Here is a 19,850-nt window from a genome sequence, read left to right as displayed (position 1 = left end):
ACTCAATGAGTAAAAAGAACTCAGAAGAGCTGGAGAAATGGCTTGACAGTTAATAGCACTTGTTGATTTTTCAGGGGACCCAAGTTCAGTTCCCAGGATTTATATGGTGGTTCGTGGGAATGAGCAACTCCCATTTCAGGGGATCTGATGCCCATTTCTTAGCTCCAAGGTCATCAGGGACACGTGCAGTGCACATGCGTACACATAGAAAAAAACCCACTCATATACATAAAATAAAATAAACTTCAAAAAATGTTAAGTAGAACTCAGAATATTCAAAACTCTCTTTCCACTATACCATATTACTGGGAGAAAGTTCTTTTTTTTCCCAGTAATATGCTTCTTTTATTTTTGTACCTTTATCTTAAAAATATATTTAAACAAGAAACAAAGATAATATTGAATTTTCCCATAAATTTTTTGCTTTCTTATTTACAGTGTTACATTGTAAATAACATTCCATTATACACACATTAAAACTGTGTGTTACTGAACACTCTCTTTACATATTCCTTCATAATATAGTACACACGGAGCAAAGCTATGCAATACTTAAGCTTCAAATAGCTCAGGAAAGAAGCACAAACTTTATCAATAAGACCATTACTTTAAAAGGTTCTGACTTTAATTCTCTGCTAGAATGGTTTCACTGAAACCATTCTGTGTTCAAGAAAAAACGCCCTGTATGAGGGATGAGAACAACAGTTTAAGTTACCACACCATCCACTTAAACTGACACCATATTACTGATTACTGTTATTAAATACAATCAAGGTCAAGTCGTTTAAACAAGCAGATTCACTCTTCAGTTCAGACACATTGTATCAACCATAGTTGATACCTCTTGAAGAAATAGAAGTTTTCTACAACTTTAGGTTTACTTGTAAACAGTTAAAGCACACATTTTGTAAAGATTTAATCATTCTCGTTCATAGGTTACACTGGAGGAGAACTTATCCCATCAGGGAGACGCAAGCACCCACACTGCACACGGATACACACCCACTCATGCTTCCTCTCAGCCATCGAAGACTCGAGTGTCAACCAGCACTAAGTATAGCAGCACTTGTGTCCCAAGCAGTGCCCGAGGTTGCGATAAGAATTACAAAACAAGGAAGATTAAAACATCCAACTTCAGTTAAACAGTCCAAAGCGGAGGCTCTGAGACGCCTCTCAGACACTTCATAGTCAGCCTATGGAGTCAGTTCACTGGGCTCTCCAGGCGGCAAACCCCACCTTCAATGGCAACGGACTGTCCTGCCACAGCACCAGGAGGGAGTCGTGAAATGTGAGTCTTGGCTTTGCCGTCCTGGACTGACATATATCCCACGCACATGCTCTCTGTAGTATGGCTCCACAGAAATTCCACTAGCAGTGTCTGTTTTTCTTGGGAGGAGTCAGACTCTGAAGAACATCTGCATGACCGAAGAACGATCACTCCGCCGAGCACGCCATCTTCACTGGCAAGGAAAGGTGAACTGATAAACTTGTTTTGCATAGTCTCCAACAGAGCCTGGTGAGCATCTTCAGCTTGTAAAGCGTGTGAACATTCTCTAGCCAGTATGGTGCACACAAGATGTGGGAGAAAGTTCTTTTAAATAACTGTTTTTTTAAACTTAGTTTCCTCCAAACAAGAAGACCCCATTTGCTCTGGGGACACAGTACTGCACCTTAGATTTGATCTCCCCTTCCATCATGTGAGTTTCAGGGATCGAACTCAGGTTACCAGGCTTGGTGATGGTCAGCATCCTTACCTGATAAGTCACCTTGCCATGACTGGTTTTCAATTTTATTTTTATTTTTTTAGGATGAGATTTTGTACAAATGTGCATTTTACACACACAGCGTCAGTATGTGTGCACAGGTGTTAGTTCCCGCATTATGTGTGCCAATGGTAAGTTAACTGACACAGTTTAGTACTCCGGGGCCTCCATTTGGTTTAGGGTAGTGCACAGACACCCTTACAATGATGCACTTAGCAGTCTTGCTCCTTCACTTGTGCACACCCCTCTCTGAACAATGCACCAAGCAACCTCAGAACTACATAGGTAGGTACATGGACTCCCATCTCTGAACAACGGAATAAATACCATAAGTCATTGTTTGACATTTTCTAGTCAGCTTTGTTCCCAACATATCCAGGTATAAAGAATAGAAAGGCCAATCTGAAATTCAAGGTGACTGTCTTTTGTGATCTAAAAATAAATACTTGAATTAAAAAGTAGCCATGAATTTATATATACAAAGAGGAAGGAGGATGCAGGTGTATTTATCCACTAAGGTATATTTAATTTCTATTTTTAAATTAAATTATTTTATTTATTTACATTTCAAATGTTGTCTCCCCTTCTGGGTACCCCCTCCCAGAGTTCTTCACCTCTTTCTTCCTCCCCTTGGCTTCTGAGAGGGTGCTCTCCCACTTGCCCACCCCCTCCTCCCTCACACACCCTCACACCTCATCTCACCCCTACCTAGCGGGTAAGCCCTTCTCGGGGGCATCACTGCTCTACAGGATTAGGCACATCCTCTTCCACTGAGACCAGACAAGGCAGCCCTTTGCTACATATGTGCTGAGGGCCACAGACCAGCCTGTGTATGCTCTTTGGTTGGCAGCTCAGTCTCTGGGAGCTCTGAGGGATCCAAGTTAGTTGATGCTGTTGTTCTTCCTATGGGGGTTGCAATCCCCTTCAGCTCCTTCAATCCTCTTAACTCTTCCATAGGGGTCTTGGACCTCAGTCCAATGGTTGGCTGTAAGTATCTGCATCTGTCTCAGTCAGCTGCTGGTAGAACCTTTCAGAGGACAGCCACACTAGGCTCCTGTCTGCAAGCAAGCACAACATGGCATCATCAGTAATAATGTCAGGGCTTGGCTCCCATCCATGGGATGGATCTCAATTTGGGCTGGTCACTGGATGACCTTTTCTTCAGTCTCTGCTCCATTTTGTCTCTGAATTTCCTTTAGACAAGAGCAATTCTGAGTCAAAATTTTTTGAAGACAGGTGGGTGACCCCATCTCTCCACTAGGGGCCCTGTCTATCTACTGGAGGTGGTCCCTTTAGGTTCCATCTCCCCACTGTTGGGCTTTTTGGCTAAGGACATCCCCATTGAGTCTTGGGAACTTCTCACATCCCAGGTCTCTGGGATTTCTAGAGGTTCACCCACTCTTACCCCACAGGTACATATTTACATTCATTCTTCTGGCCCTCTGGGCTTCTCTCCTGTCTCCCCCCAAGCCTGATCCTGCCCCCCTTTCCCCTTCCCTTCCCTTCTCCCACCCAGGTCCTTCCTTCCATCTGTTCCCCATGATTATTTTGTTCTCCCTTCTAAGAGGGATTGAAGCATCTTCGCTTGGGCTTTCCTTTTTGTTAAACTTCATAATGGCCTGTGAGTTGTATCATGGGTGTTCTGTACTTTTTAGCTAATATCCACTTATCAGAGAGTATATACCATGCATGTCCTTTTGGGTCTGTGTTACCTCACTCAGGATGATAATTTCTAGTTCCATCCATTTGCCTGCAAGATTCATTATGTTCTTGTTTTTAATAGTTGAATAATATTCCATTGTGTAAATGGACTACACTTTCTATATACATTCTGCAGTTAAGGGACATGTGGGTTGTTTCTAGCTTCTGGCTATTACGAATAAGGGTACTATGAACATAGTAGAGCATGTGTCTTTGTGGTATAGTAGAGCATCTTTCAGGTATATGCCCAGGAGTAGTATAGCTGAGTCTTCAGGTAAAACAATTTCCAATTTTCCGAGGAACTGCCAGATTGATTTATAAAGAAAGAAATTAAAGACTTTCTTTAATTTCTATAAGACTTCATTTCAATGGAAATGAAGGCACAGCCTACCTAAACTTATGATGCACAATGAAAGCAGTGCTAAGAGCACTAAGTGCCTTCAAAAAGAATTTGGAGAGATCCTATACTAGCAACTTAACAGCACACCTGAAAGCTTTAGAACAAAAAGAAGTAAACACACCCAAGAAAAATTGATTGTAGGAAATAGTCAAATACAGGGCTGAAATCAACCAATTAGAAGTAAAGAGAATGATACAAAGAGTCAACAAAGCCAAGAGCTGGATCTTTGAGAATATCAAAGATAGATAAACCATTATCCAAACTCACTAAAGGACACAGAGACAGTATCCAGATTAACAAAATCAGAAATGAAAAGGGAGACATAAGAACAGAAACTGGCTGGGCAGTGGTGGTGCACGCCTTTAATCGCAGCACTTGGGAAGTAGAGGCAGGCGATTTCTGAGTTCGAGGCCAGCCTGATCTACAGAGTGAGTTCCAGAACAGCCAGGGCTACACAGAGAAACCCTGTCTTGAAAAACCAAAAACAACAACAACAAACAGAAACTGAGGAAATTCAAAAAGAGTCCAACAAAACTGAAAAATCTAGATGAAATGGATGGTTTTCTAGACAGATACTACATACCAAAGTTAAATCAGGTAAACTATCTAAACAATCCTATAACTCCTAAGGAAGCAGCCATTAAAAACCTCTCAATGAACAAAAGCCCAGGGCCAGATGGTTTTAGTACAGAATTCTACCAGACCTTCAAAGATGAACTAATACCAATACTCCTCAAACTATTCCACAAAACAGAAACAGAAGGAACACTACCTAATTCATTCTATGAAGCCCAGGTACTCTGAGACCTAAACTACATAAAGACCCAACAAAGAAAGAGAACTTCAGACCAATTTCATTTATGAATATCGATACAAAAATACTCAATGAAATTCTTGCAAACTGAATTAAGGAACACAGTCAAAACCATCATTCACCACAATCAAGTGGGCCTCATCCCAGGGATGGTTCAATATATGAAAATCCATCAATGTGATCCAGTATATAAACAAACTCAAAGGAAAAAAAAATCACTCAGTATCAGTGAGGTAAAGTGTCTCTGGAAAGTGTTTCCTGAGAGCACACAGAAGCTGTGTTCTAGAGACAGCTTAGGTTATCCCTCATGCCGGCAGCTAAACTTGGCAATCTAAGAGCCATCCAGGTGGTGCTGGTTTTGAAGGCTTGAAAGAGTCATGGAGAACAGATGAGGCTTGGCACAGAGCCTGGATTTTGAAGTGTCTGAACTTGTAAAGATTGTGGGGCTTTTTAGATTTATTAAAAATGTTTTATTTTATAATATTGATGGTAAGGTGTGATCTGGCAGATGAACAAGAATGGAAAGGTTATGGCTTAACAGTGATATATCTGTGTGGCAAGTTAACAAGGAGTCAATTGCCTAGCTAGTGTGTATGTCAGCTTGATACAAACTGGAGTCATCTGAAAGGAGGGAACCTCAACTGAAAAACTGCCTCCATAAGATCCAGCTATAGGGAGTTTTCCTAACTAGTGATTGATGGAGAGGGCCCAGCCTATTGTGGGTGATGCTGTTTATGGGCTAGTGGTCCTATGTTCTCTAAGAAAGCAAGATGAGTGAGCTAGGATTAGTATGCCTGTCAGGAATACTCTTTCTATAGCCTCTGCATCAGGCCCTGCCTCCAGGTTCCTGCCCTGTTTGAGTTCCTGCCCTTGCTTTCTTCACTAACGGACTATGATGTGGAAGTGTAAGCTGAATAAAGCCTTTCTTCCCTAACTTGCTTTTGGTCGTGGTGTTTCATCACAGTAATAGTAACTCTAATCACCACAGACCCCAGACATAAAAATAAAATGTCATCTCTTAGCCCAAGCAAGCCCTAGACTTTCTATGTAGCTAAGGGGAACTTACAATCCTCCTTCCTCTACTTCCCCAGTGCTTCAGATAACAGGTGTAATCGTGGCAGTTTGCTTGTGATCAGCAGGAGCCAGGCTGACCACAAGGATATTGCTTCCCAGCTGTTGAGGATGTGTGCTTATAATCCCTTCCTTCCAGCTGCAGTGACTTAAAGAGCTCAAATAGTGTGGTGCTGACATTCAACCCATTCCCTCCCTAGCTGCCTGCTTTTTGTCTTGATCAATAGGAATGCTTTTCATTTTTGTAAGCCACTGAGGAAAGGATACTGATCCCTGTTGTAGTGGAAGGTATCTGGATTCTGTCCAATTTCAATAGGTGCAATGTGTTGAATCACTGATCATCAGGCATATGGACTTTGAGCTGATTGAAAGACTCATCAGTGAAAGTGAGAGCACACATTATTGCTATTTGCTGGTTTATGTTGGATAAGAGTATCTAATATTTTAGATAAGCATTTATGATCTTTTCTGGACTTAGGACAGAAGTCGCTGCTTGCTATATGCACTGTGATAAGCTAAACTGATCTCAGGGCTGGCCTGAACTGGAGAGATTGAGCTGCAATCCAGATGAAATGAAACAGGACCAAACAGCATACACAACAATCAGAAAGAAAATAGGAAAACCTCCCAAGGACTTAGAGACTAACATTCTTCAAAATGATTTCAACAACAAAGTAGTCAAGGGCAGTTGAAATTTCTCAGCAGGCAAAGCACTTTCTCATAAGCATAGTGACTGAGGTCCACCCCTCGGAAGCCACATAGTGAAAGGGGTAAACCAGCTTCTGCAAGTTGTCCACTAACCCCATCCACCTGCACTCTGTCATAAACATATCTACCTCACCCCCAATAAATAAAAAGTGTGAAAAAAAAATTAATGAAGGAATCAAAAGTGAAAAGAGAAGTTAGAAAGTGAAGAAAATGAAAACCAACACATCTGTACTGGTGACTATAATGTTAGCATTTAGAAGAACATTTATAACATCACACATCTATCTTAGGAAAGGAGAAAGCTCTCGAAATTATGTCACCTTCTGAAACACCATGATCAAAAAGCAAGTTGGGGGGCGGGGCTGGTGAGATGGCTCAGAGGTCAAGAGCGCCGATTGCTCTTCAGAAAGTCCTGAGTTCAAATCCCACAGCCACATGGTGTCTCACAACCATCCGTAACAAGATGTGACTCCCTCTTCTGGAGTGTCTGAAGACAGCTACAGTGTACTTATATGTGATAAATAAATCTTAAATTAAAAAAAAAGCATGTTGGGGAGGAAAATAATATAGCTAAAGCATAACAAATAGCAGGCTGACGTAGGACAGTAGTTGCTGCTTGCTATATGCACTGCGAATTCTAATTATCCTAGAAAATAAAGAAAAACTGTAAAGCTAGAAGCATATTTCTGTGATTCTTGTCCACTTACTACCTTGTTGTGAAGATCTTTTTTAAAAATTACTCCTTAAAATGTGTCTGTGCTTTTCTATCGTAACCTCTAGCCCATCTCATTTAATGTTTTTTTCTCCACAACTATTCATTCAGAATGTTGTTTTGAGATAATATCCCTACATAGCCCAAGCTGGTTTCCAAGATCTCCATCCTCCATTTTCAGCCCCATAAGTGGTGGGATTACAGGTGTATGCCACATAACTGGCACTTAATATTTTTACTAGGTAAGATTCCTCATTCTATAAAACTTCCTTGAAGACATTCCAAATAACATTCATGTGGTTTATATAAATATTTTTATATAAAATAATTATAATACTATTGAAAGATATTGTAGAAAAAAACACACAGAAACCATAAATTACATCTTTAATTATTTGTAGCTGTCCTAATTTTCCAAGGAAAAGATTCCTTGCCCCTGGTAATTCTAAGGAGATAGAATATAGTATCTATGGTTGTTACAATCCAAGTATCAACAGGATCCAAGCATCTAAATTAAACAGACCATGTAAGATGTCCAAGTGTGAACTAAAAGTTTCTACCACTGTCAAAAGGAAGCACTGGACTTTGGAGCCAAGAAGTTTAAATCATTTAATCAAACATTTTTAGAACCACTGAGATAAAAGTAAATCAAAATAAAATAAAAATAAATAGTTGTGAAGAAAGGCACACACAAGTCAACCTTTGGCTCAGTTTCTGTTTTGTATATGTGTACCCATCTGCCATAGCCCAATGTGGGAAAGTATGAATTTTAATCATAAAGAGCTCATCCGTCATCAGTGGGCCTGAAATAATGTTTATATTATCTATGGATTTATTTCAGAAACCAACAAAAATTGTTAGGATGAAAGAAAAAGATTTCAGCGAGCTTAAGATGGAGGGGTAATTGGGAAGAGGAATATCACTTGAGATATAAACGAATGGAAGCAATGATTAATAATAATAATAAAAAAAAAGATGTACTTTGGTTTTCTTACAAAGTTCAAATGCTGCTCATAAATTGTATACCCCTGAAACACTAGCTGCTGGAATATTTGATAGAACTTCTTCAAATCCCAACTTTTATTGTTTTATTATCCAAATAATTGGAAAACTTTGAACCATGCTGATGCACATTGCACTTTCCTTAAATGGTTGACTAGATAAAATAACTACTGTTTCCCTTTTCCCTCATAGTTAGTTGAATAGCCATCCACAGTTATGTAGTTTTTCTTGTGAGGAGTGACTTATTTCAGGCCCATTAATGAAGGATTTTTAAAAGTGGTTGAAAGGCCTTTTTTTTCCTGTTTGAGACAAGGTCTCTCCATATAGCTCTTGATTACTTGGAACTCACTATGTGGAACAAACTGACCTTGAACTCACAGAGATCCACCTAGGGCTGCTTCCTGAAAGGTGGGGTCACTGGTGTGCACCTCTATACTTAGCTTCTCTCCCCACCCCATTGGGCTCAGAAGTCTTTCCCCTTTCAGCCTCCTGAGCAGCTTGAACTCCAAATGGGTCCCACTAATCTTGCCATTAAAGCACATCACCAGCCTCAGTACTTGGAAGCAGAGGCAGAGGCAGGCAGATCTCTATGAGTTCTAGGCCAACTAGAACAAACCTACAAACCCCCAAACACACACACACACACACACACACACACACACACACACACATACACACACATCACACTACCACTACCACCAGCAGCACCACCAACAACAAAATATGGGCGATCAAGATGGCCCAAGAGGGTAAAGGTACTTGCCACTAAGCACAGTGACCTCGGTTGAATCCTTTGGTCACATGATGAACCCAAAGAATTGCTTCCCACAAGTTGTCATTAACTTACACACATGCATGGTGGTATATGCACCCCCTACCCACACTCATGAATAAATAAAAGTAGTAAAAATCTGATATTATCCTAACTTTGGTGTGTCATTCCACATCTTACTTTCTATGTAACTCAGGATAATAATAATGCATTTCTAATAACTAGTAGCTTATGTTTTGAGTAAAATATCTAATTTTAGGATGACAAGTACGGAGAGGCTGTGAACAGCTGCTAGGGGAGCAGAGCATCTGCATGTTCTAAAGAGAAGTTGGTAGAAACTCAAGGTCAGGGCTAGAACTTAAGTGGGCTAAATGTAAACCTTAATGTCATCACCAAGAAAATATTCATAAGAAATGTAAAAGCAAGTGAGAAAGGAAATGTTTCACTACAAAAAATTAACTAAAAAAAAGAGAGAGTTAGTGGTGCTGGAAATAAAGGACGAAAGACAAAGTTTAAGGCCTATCAAAAGCAAACAGCAGGGAAAGGCGGAAACGGTTTTTTATCAGTAATTTTTTTTAATGTAAATAGATTAAACTCTAACCCCAAATAATTTAACCTAGGGTTGAGGTGTAGCTCAGGGCTACAGTGCTAGTTTAGCAAGAGAAGGTTGCAGGTTAGCAAACGAACACAAACACAAACAAAAGTCTCCCTCCCTTTCCCTTCCTTCTCTACCCTGCATACTACAATGAAAAGAACAAAACCTGTCCAGGACTAGAGAGGTGATTCAGCAGTTGAAAGTGCTTGCTGCTGGTCTTGGAGAGGACCCACCCAGGTTTGGTTCCCAGCATTCACAAGGAGGGCTCACAACCATTTGCAATTTTGGGTACATGGGATCAGATGTCCTCTTCTGACCTATGAAAGCACCTACAAATATATGTTTATGCCAATACACACACACATACACGCACACACACACACACACACACACACACGCACACACATGCACAGGCACATGCACACACAAATACAAATTTAAAAACAGTTTAAAGTATCTTTCAGATTGTTGATGAGACAAGTTCTCAATACACATCCTTGGCTGTCCTGGAGCTTGGAGCCCATCTGCCTCTGTCTCAAGTGCTGGATTAAAGGTATGGGCCAGCACATCTTGCAAATGTCTTAATGATAAAAAAAAATAATAATTTAGTGTGTCAAGCATTGTAGCACAGACTTATAATCCCAACATTTGAGAGGATTTAGGGAAAGAATCATTTGAGATCAGTATCCAAGATTGTAATAGGGATCTAGACCTTAGCAGGCCCTCAAGACCTTACCACAACTGACTCCATGATGAAAGTGCCATTCAGGCTGGGCGGTGGTGGCGCACGCCTTTAATCCCAGCACTTGGGAGGCAGAGGCAAGCGGATTTCTGAGTTCAAGTCCAGCCTGGTCTACAGAGTGAGTTCCAGGACAACCAAGGCTACACAGAGCCTTGTCTCAAAAAAAAAAAAAAAAAAAAAAAAGAAAAGAAAAGAAAAGAAAAGAAAAGAAAAGAAAAGAAAAAATAAAAAGAAAGTGCCATCCAGGCTGTAAAACTCAGCATATGGACACCACCACCACCAAAACTAAAACAAAGGCCTCATCAATCAAAGGCCTAATCTATTCTAGTCCACAGTTCTGGGAAAGTCTCTAACTGTACTAACCTTGCTTTTTGGCCTCCACAGTTATGCTTCTGCCTAACTGTTCTTGTTAACTGAAGTATGTCAATCCAGAATATGGTTTTTATGCTTATAAGCTCACCCTGAGGAAGGCTTTGGACTTCACCAAGATCCTGAACACCCAGTGTAGTTGCCAACTGGCTAGTAAAGATTTTCTATTGGCTTAAATCCATGTCTAAGCAGTCTTCTCTGATGGCTAGTCTAGACCAACCTAGGCATTATAGTGAGATCCTATCCCAGACAAACTCCAACTATATACTGTCTATAAGGGACTCATTTCAGATGCAGAACAAATAGAATGAAGATATCCCTTGTAAATACTAAGCAAAGATATCAGAGTAGGCTACAATAATACCAGATAAAGTAGACCCCAGGGCTGGTGGGATGGCTTAGTGGGCAAAGGTACATTCTGGCAAGCCTCATGACTTGGGTTTGACCCCTGGTGCCAACGTTGTGGAAGGAGATAATCAACTCTTGCAAGATCTCCTCTGACTTCTATATGTGTATGTCATGTGAGGACCATGCACACACACAAATAAATGTGATTTTTTTTTAAAAAAGGAAAATATTTCTGAAACAAAAGGAAAAGATTATTTAACAAAGAAGGAAGATTCAACACGTCAAATTGTAACAGTCACAAGCGCTTATACGCTCCTTAGGACAGACCATGAAATACACAAAACAATACTAAGGAGACTGAAAGATAAAAGCAGGGCTATGGTGCTAGTGGAAAACTTCAGTGGCACCATCTTACCAACAGAAAGGGCAGTGGAGAAAAGACAAAGACTTAAAGCAGTAGGCCCAGTAGACAGATCTGACATACATCTTTTTTTACGGTAAAACATATATGTAAAGCTATAAGCTAAGTCAAAATCTGGTACACACATCCAATGAATTTTTATTTGGCTTAATAACGAAATTCTGACCTACCTTACAACGTGGATGAGCCTCAAGGGTATTGTAGTAAGTCAAATGAACAAAAGAAAAGAATGGAGACTGCCTGAGTGTACTTGTGTGAGAGAGTCCGGGTAGTCACATCCATAGAGAATGAGCAGAATGCCTGTTACCAGGGACCAGAGTCACATCCATAGAGAATGAGAGGAATGCCTGTCACCAGGGACCAGGGTCACATCCATAGAGAATGAGTGGAATGGCAGCTACCAGGGATCAGGGTCACATCCATAGAGAATGAGTGGAATGGCAGCCACCAGGGACCAGAGAGGAGGAAAAAAGTGGGGTTACTGTTTGTTGGGCACAGAAATTCAGTTTTGTGGTGTATTTTAAGACTTATTTTATTTTTGATTATGTGTACATGTGTTACCTGTGTGTGTGCATATATGTGCATGTGTGTGCAGGTGCCTGTGAAGAGTAAAAGGAAAAGCATCAGATCCCCGGGAGCTGAAGTTACGGGTGGTTATGAGCCACCCAACATGGATGCTGGGAACACAGAGTCCTTGGTAAGATGAAGACGTTCTCTTTTTTGCAGTTGTTGTTGTTGGTGGTGATGGCAGTGATTTTTCAAGTCAGGATTTCTCTATGTAGCTCTGGCAGTCCTGGAACTTAGTCTGTAAACCAGGCTTAGATCAAACTCCAAGATCCACCCGATTCAGCCTCCTCAGTGCTGGGATTAGAGACATACATCACCACACCTGGTTCAGGAAATGTTCTTACCTACCCATCCATCCCTCCGGTCTCAAACCTCAGTATCGTAGACTGGAAAGAGTGATGGAGTTGGATGGTGGATACTTACTAACATACCTAACACTATTGAGCTGCACACTTTAAAATAGTTGTTGAACATGTGCATGTACCTGTAATCCCAGCAATCAGGAGCTGAGGCAGGAGGGTTGAGAGTTGGAGGGCAGCCTGGGCTTTACCGTAAGAGTGTCACAGTTCCCACTGCTTTCTGTAAACTCTTTTCACACGTCACCCTCCCTTACTACCCGTGTGCTCGGGCCCAGATGGCAGCTTCCCCACCTCTCCTATCTCTTTCTGCTTTTGGTGGTCTGATGACTAACTAGCAGTAGCCATTGCTCTCACTACTTCAAGATCTTTTCCTGACACACTAAGCATCTTGGCTTTTGGATCTCAGGCTTGCCCAGTAGTCTATTCTGGGCAGTCAGTCACCCAGCATGTCCAGAGGCTACATGATTGACTCCCACAATCCTGGCCTCACTGTGGCGCAACCTCTATCCCACTTCAGCAGCCAGGCACACAGAACCTGAATGGCAAACCCTGAATTCTTTCTTGCAGCAGTGACCCCCCCTTCCCCCTTTTGTTGAGCCACTTTCCCTAGGTAGCATGTCAGCCTGTGGTTCATCTCCCCCTTCCTCATTCTCTTCAAGCTCAATCTCTCAAGCTGGCCTCATTTCTCTCTCACCTAGCTCTCTCACCTAACTACTTCTCTGTTCTCAGACATTTCCTTTATCTTATCACCCTTGACTCCTTTTCAACTTTGTAAGCCTCCAACCCCGGGTGAGCCTAGTTGCTGACTCCCTGCCCATGTGTGTCTAAGCAGAGCTGGCAAAGCAAAACTCACAGGAGCATATTGTTTGTCTTTATTGCAGCTGCGTGGTCTACCATCAAGGTCTGAATGAAACTTGATAAGTCTTTTGTGTTTGTGCTTGGTTGCTCCCTGTTTTATTATCCCTGCCTGTTCAGAGTTTTCATTTTAGTCAGTTTGAAGTGTATTCTGTTATACGACATGAGCAGTGGGTAATTTTATTTATAGTCAATTTTTCCACAGCTCTTCAATAAGTACCTTTGCTGGGCAATATTACTATGTATTTTTTTTTTTAAGAGATAATGGCTTTATAGGTACTTTTTTTTTTTTTTTAAGTTAGAACTTAAGGATGTTGGAAGGCATTCTCAATGAGGAATCTCAGAAGAGCTCAGAGACTCAAGCAATTATGTCATTGCCTTGAGACGTATCAAGGTAAATATTGGGTCTGGTCCCTTGGTTGCTTGTACCTGTGCCTGTGCTGAGCAAGCGGAGTGTGCCCTGAAGTGTGCCCATTCTGGACAGGGGTACACCAGAAGTGCTTCTTCCCTGGGCTTGCTTACCTCTACCACTAGCCCTTTAGGTAAGGAAGAATAAATGGCTTTACCTCTACTCAGTAAGACCCTAGCTACTGATATTGACGTATGACAAGAAACATCTGCTTTCTCTACATCAGAACCCAAGGCCACTTCTTTCTTGAGACCTTGACTTTTCTTTTTGGATGAAGTAAATATTATTTATGAATCACAACAGCCAGCTAGCCTTCTTCCCATCTCACAGACAATTAAGAACCTGATGGTAGATTTCCTAGTCATTAATAAAATCTGGGCCCACAGAGGTGGCTCAGTGGTTAAGAGTATTTCCTGTTCTTGCAAAGGACCTGGGTTCAGTTCCTAGCACCTACATGGTTGTTCACAAACCTCTGTAACTCCAGTTCCAGGGAATCTGATGTCCTTTTCTGACCTCTCTATGCATTGTACATATACATGTTACACAAACGTATGCTCATACACATAAAGTAAAAATAAATCCTTTTTTTTTTTTTTTTTAAGAAAAAAGGAAAAGAAAGATTCTAAAGTGTGGGCTGGAGAGATAGCTCAGCAGTTAATGAGATTTACTGCTTATGATGGTATGAATGAGAATGGCCCCCATAGGCTCATATAGTTGACTGTTTCTTTCTTATTGTTTTTCTAACAGGACTTGGATTCCTGCAGCACTGTAACCTGGCTTATGCTTCTGCACTTTATCAGTTGACTGGGATGTGCCTTCTCCACCAAGTCCTTTCCTGTTGACCAACAGACCATTAAATTTGATATATTTGCTCAAGGCACTGAAGTAGAACACTTTCGTCTGTACAGATTCTCAGCCAGGCCAGGGATATGGAGGAAGACACTGCAAATGAACAACTGGGGGTCTTAGAAGCTGTGGTGTTTTGAATGAGATGTCCCCTGTAAGTCTCAGGCATGCCCGTTGGTGACATGAGTCTGGGGAAGGATTAAGAGGTGTGGCCTTGCTGGAGGAGGTGTGCTGTTGAGGGTGGGCTTTGACATTTCAAAAGACCGTGCCAAACTCAGTGTGCTCTCTACTTCCTGCCTGAGGCTTTGAGATGAGAACTCTCATAGGCTCCTCTCCCCACTCCCTCCCCCACTTACCCTTGCTCCTCAACCATGACTCTAATCCTCTGAAAGCATAAGCCCAATTAAACAGTTTATTTTATAAGTTGTCTTGGTCAGAGTGTTTTATCACAGCAATAAAACAGTAACTAAGGCAGAAGCCTAGAGAGCAAATGAACATATGGGCATCCTAAGTAGCCAAATGCAGCCTTCTTCAGTATATGACAAGCCAAGATAATTCCATTTATAAAAAATTCTCATTGCCCAAAGGATAAGGCTTTCATCCATCCAGGGTTCAAAAGTGTGTCTAAAGGTGAGCGGTATGAACAGGATACCTTCAGGATGAACTCCACCCAGTTCAAACTGCACAGAGGTCCTCATGGTGCACTGTATGCAGAGAGAAGAGCAGGCTGTCTTTCTGCATCAAAAAGGGGTTGGGGTTGTTGCTCTCTCCCTGTCTTTCTCCTCCACCTTTCCCCTGCCCTCTCTCAACAATCTATTTTTAAAAGATTTGTTTGTTTATTTGTTATAATTTTGTGTGTACATGTACAGAATATGTATAGGGGACACCTGGCTATCACATCAGGCGTATGGAAAGGAGAGGAGAGGACAGCTATGTAGAGGGTATTCTCTCCTTCTACTAATGATTCAAACTCATCATTAGGCTCGGTGGCAAATGCTTCACTTGCTGAAACACCACCCTGGCTCCTGTCTATCTATCTGTAATCATCTATCTATCTATCTATCTATCTATCTATCTATCTATCTATCACCTATCTATTTATCTATCCATCCTTCTATTCACATACCAACCCATCTACCCTCCCATCCATCTATCCATCCATCATGCATACATGCAGGCATCTATCCATCCTCCCTCCCTCTCACCAACCTACTTTTCCATCCACCCACCCACCCTTCCTCTCTCCTTCCCACACATCCATTCATCCACCTTCCCTCCCTCTTTCCTACCCATCCATTTACCCAACTTTCCTCCCTCCCTCCCTCCCTCCTACTAACCCACCTTTCTATCCACCTACCCTTTCTCCCACCCTCCCACCCACCCATCCATCTATCCATCCACCTACCCTTTCTCCCTCCCACCCATCCTTCCATTCATCCATTCCATCCATCCTCCCTCCCTCCCTCCTACCCATCTATCCATCCTCCTTCCCACCAACCCACCCTTTCCACCCACCCACCTTTCTTCCCTCCCTCCCACACATTCATCCATCCACCTACCCACCTACCCCTCTCTGTCCATCCATCATATATCTTTCACTCTCAGGCAATGAATCTATACAAAGACTTTTCAGGTAAGTTAGAACTCCAGTGTCCAGGTTAGTTTCAGCTGTAAAGTTGACACAGTCCACAGTTATATGAAGGTGTCTCAACTAGAGAATTACCCAGATCAGATTGGCCTGTAGCTGTGTCTAAGAGGAATTTTCTTGACCATTGATTGATGTGGGAGGGCCCAGCTCTCTGTGGGTGGAGCTATACCTGGGCATGTGGTCCAAGGGTATATATAAATTCAAACTGAATATGAGCTTGGAAGCAAGCAAGCCAGGAAGTAGCATTCCTCCATGGCTCTTTCTGCAGTTCCTGCTTGAGCCCCTGCTCAGATTTCCCTCAACAAAGGACTGTTACCTGTAACAGTGTAAACAGGAACAAACTAAACCTTCCTCTCCTAAATTTCTTTTAGTTATGATGTTTATTGCAGAAAGCATACTGAAAGAACCATCTAAGATGATTCAGCAACTTCTATAACATGCAATGGGGGTTCAGGATCCAGAGCCAGAAATCCTGAAACAGGATCCAAATGTGGCTTTAAAAGGGCAGGTGTCTTAGATAAAAAAAAAAAAACTGCACAGTTACCCATAAGTCCCTAGGTTCTCTAGGAGGTAGGGGTCACTTCCTTATTTCACCTAGATAACATTACCTCTGGCTGTATATGGAAAATACAATGTTCTGCTGGGCTTTCCCCTAAGCATATGAGAGTTATCTTGGGCCCAGTGGGCCCGCTTGTCCATCCTGGGGTAAGGCTTTCCTCAGTGAGCCTTCAGCTCCAGACTTTCCCAAGAAGTGTGCTTCAGGACACATTCTTTCTAAGTGGCAAGTATCCCTGCCCCATGCAATGACACAAGCTCTCCATCCAATAAAGACAGCTGTGGGGTTAACCAGAGGTTTATCAGAAGGCTTCCTTTCTCCCTACTCTGTTTCCATAGATGCTCCAGCCTCTTCTCTCCTTTGCTCTGAAGAAAGAAATCCCCACCTCCACACGTCAGCTTCCTGTCTGACTTAACAGCTTCTTCTCAGGAAAGATGGGGTCTTCAAACTCACCTTCCCCACCCGGGGAAGGAAGGACCTGCTCTTTACTTTCCCCACACCCAAATAACCTGGAAAGATTCCAAAACAGAGGCTGGAATTTTACCACCAAATATCAGTGGTGCTTCTTCTGGGCACTGCATGCCTCTCTTCTGCAGCTCTTCAGCCAGTGAGAGGTTCAGAAGAGCTGGCAAGGACGGAACACTATGGCACTGAAGGCAACCCGGCAGACGAGTGTAGGGATAATCTCCTGTGCGCTGTGTGGAAACATTAGCTGTCAATAAAAATCTGATGGCCTATTAGCAAAAGGGTAGAATAGAAGGTGGGACATCTGGCAGAGAGGGAGGGAGGGAGGAAGGGAGGGAGGGAGAGAGAGAGAGGGAGAGAGAGAGAGAGAGAGAGAGAGAGAGAGAGAGAGAGAGAGAGAGAGAGAGAGAGAGAGAGACTGACTCTGGGAAAGAGTGAGGCGTAAGAAGATTCCACACTCATCTGACATATGAAACCAGAGAGAGGTAACCGGCCATGTGGCAGACACAGAATAATATAAACAGGTTAATATAAGTTCCAAGCTAGTCAGGAAACAGAGCTAGTTCATGGCCTAGGCATTTATTCATAAATAAATAAACCTCTGAGTTGTTATTCAGGAAATGGGATGCCTGTGGAAGAGCCCACAGTTGCAGACATGCCCCAGGTAACACAGGAAAGGGATAGGTTTCAGGGGCTCAGAACAGCTTATGTTAGCTCAAGATTTACATACTTAGTAATGGGTTACCCTTGAGATGTGTGGAGAACATAACAAGACCCCAAGCCTTAGCACACCAGACTGTATGACGGAAGTACCATTCAGGCCATAAAACCCAGCTCTTAGATAGCACCACCTGCCAAAAAGGAAAACAAAGACCTAATCTATCAAATGCCACAGTTCTGGGAAAGTCTCTAACTGTACTAACGTTCCTTTCTGGCTTCCGTAGCTCTGCTTCTGGCTAACTGTTCTTGTTAACTGAAGTATGTCAACCCAGAACATGGTTCTTTTGTGCTTAAAAGCTTACCTTGATAAAGGCTTGGGCTACACTGGGATTCTGAGCACCCAGTGTAGGTGCTGGTGGCTAATAAACTTTCTTCTGGCTTGAACACGTATCTGAGAGAAGACTTTCTCTGATGGATACCCCATAACAGAGAACAATAGTGATCCATTTACCAAGGCTAACTGAAATGAGACTCTTTAGAAAAAGGGAATCCCAAGACCCAACTCTTGTTTGTGTGGGAATATACCTGGAACTGACTAGACTCTAGGCCAAACTAAAAACACACCATGACAATAAGGATGCCAATCTATACACAAATCCCAAGATTGTTTCAAAGTGTTTTCATACACTGGGAATGAATAAGAGAACAAAGGGAGGAGGTAAGAGAATCATCTTTGCTTGTGATTCGGTGATGGCTCAGGTGATAAAATGCTTGTTTCCTTGTAAGCACAGGGAGTTGAGTTTAATCCCCAGAACTCACGTAAAAAAGCCAGCGATGGCCGTGTGCACCCGCAGCCCCAGCCCTATGCAGGCAGAGTCTGCTGGCTCCCTGAGGCTCACTGGCCCACCTACCTATTCTCTTTGATGAGTTCCAGGCTGGAGAGAAGCCCTGTCTCAAAAATCAGGGTGGATAGTACCTGAGAAATGACCCCCGAGGTTGTCCTCCGGCATTTACACAGGCATATTCATGTGTGCTCTCACTCACACATCATCTGACGGTGGCAGTGTTATGTTACTACAATGGTAAGGGAAGGCACCCATGAAAGAGAGGAAGGAAAGTTGTGGTCCAGCCAGAACCAGATACCAGCCTCAGGAATGTGAGCTGCTGCCACAGACGGAAACAACTGGTGTCACTGCTTCTCTTCCATTTGCTCTTCTTGCTTCTTTATCTCCCTAAAAAGGCAAACGCCTGAAAATTGGGAGCACATAATGGTGTTTCGCATGGTATACATACATTCAAGCGGGCATGCGTGCACACACATATATAAAACAAATCTTTAAGGTGTAACGTATAGCCGGGCGGTAGTGGTGCATGCCTTTAATCCCAGCCCTTGGGAGGCAGAGGTAGGTGGATCTCTGAGTTTGAGGCCAGCCTGGTCTACAGAGTGAGTTCCTGGACAGCCAGGGCTATACAGAGAAACCCTGTCTCGGGAAAAAAAAAAAAAAAGATGTAACATATATGTGTATGCATGTAAACAGGAGAAAATGTAAGGAAAGCCTAGAAAACTAGAAAGGACACCAAGAGGGGCTTAAGCAGGAAAACAGGTGTTGAAGCAAAAGGATGCATGTGACAGATATGAAAGTGGAAAAGAGATGAGGGGTAGGTACACAAGGGGGAACAGGCAGTAAGGGAGCTGAAAGAGGTTGAGAAAATCAATGGAAACAAACTCTACTTGAAAATATCATAATGATACCTAATACTTTACATGCTAATTTAAATAGATAATTTATACAACATTTTTGTATGTTTATTCACTAAAACATTAGCATAATAGGAAAAAGTCCACCTGTGATACAGTCTTAAAACAAGAGCCAAGGCTGGAGAGATGGCTCAGCCTTTAACTGCACACACTGCTCTTCCAGAAGACTCAAGTTTGGTTCCCAGACCCCGTGTTGGGTGGCTCACAACCACCAGTAACTCAAGCTCCAGGAGATCAACAGCCTCTCTAGCCTTCAAGAACATATTCATATGCACATACACATACATATACACATAATTAAACATAAA

The 19,850-nt window shown here is 42.3% G+C and overlaps 1 long non-coding RNA gene across 1 annotated transcript; it reads left to right on the top strand.

Moving 5' to 3' along the window:
- Positions 1-12,036: 12,036 nt before the first annotated feature.
- On the top strand, positions 12,037-14,755 carry LOC116072509. Its single transcript, XR_004111492.1, has 3 exons — positions 12,037-12,115; positions 13,498-13,593; positions 14,356-14,755. It is a non-coding gene; the product is annotated as an uncharacterized LOC116072509 (long non-coding RNA).
- The last annotated feature ends 5,095 nt before the right edge of the window (positions 14,756-19,850 follow it).

The sequence above is a fragment of the Mastomys coucha genome, unplaced genomic scaffold (genome assembly GCF_008632895.1).
Source record: "Mastomys coucha isolate ucsf_1 unplaced genomic scaffold, UCSF_Mcou_1 pScaffold23, whole genome shotgun sequence".
NCBI classification, from domain to species: domain Eukaryota; kingdom Metazoa; phylum Chordata; class Mammalia; order Rodentia; family Muridae; genus Mastomys; species Mastomys coucha.
This window is presented reverse-complemented; position numbering and strand designations above follow the sequence as displayed.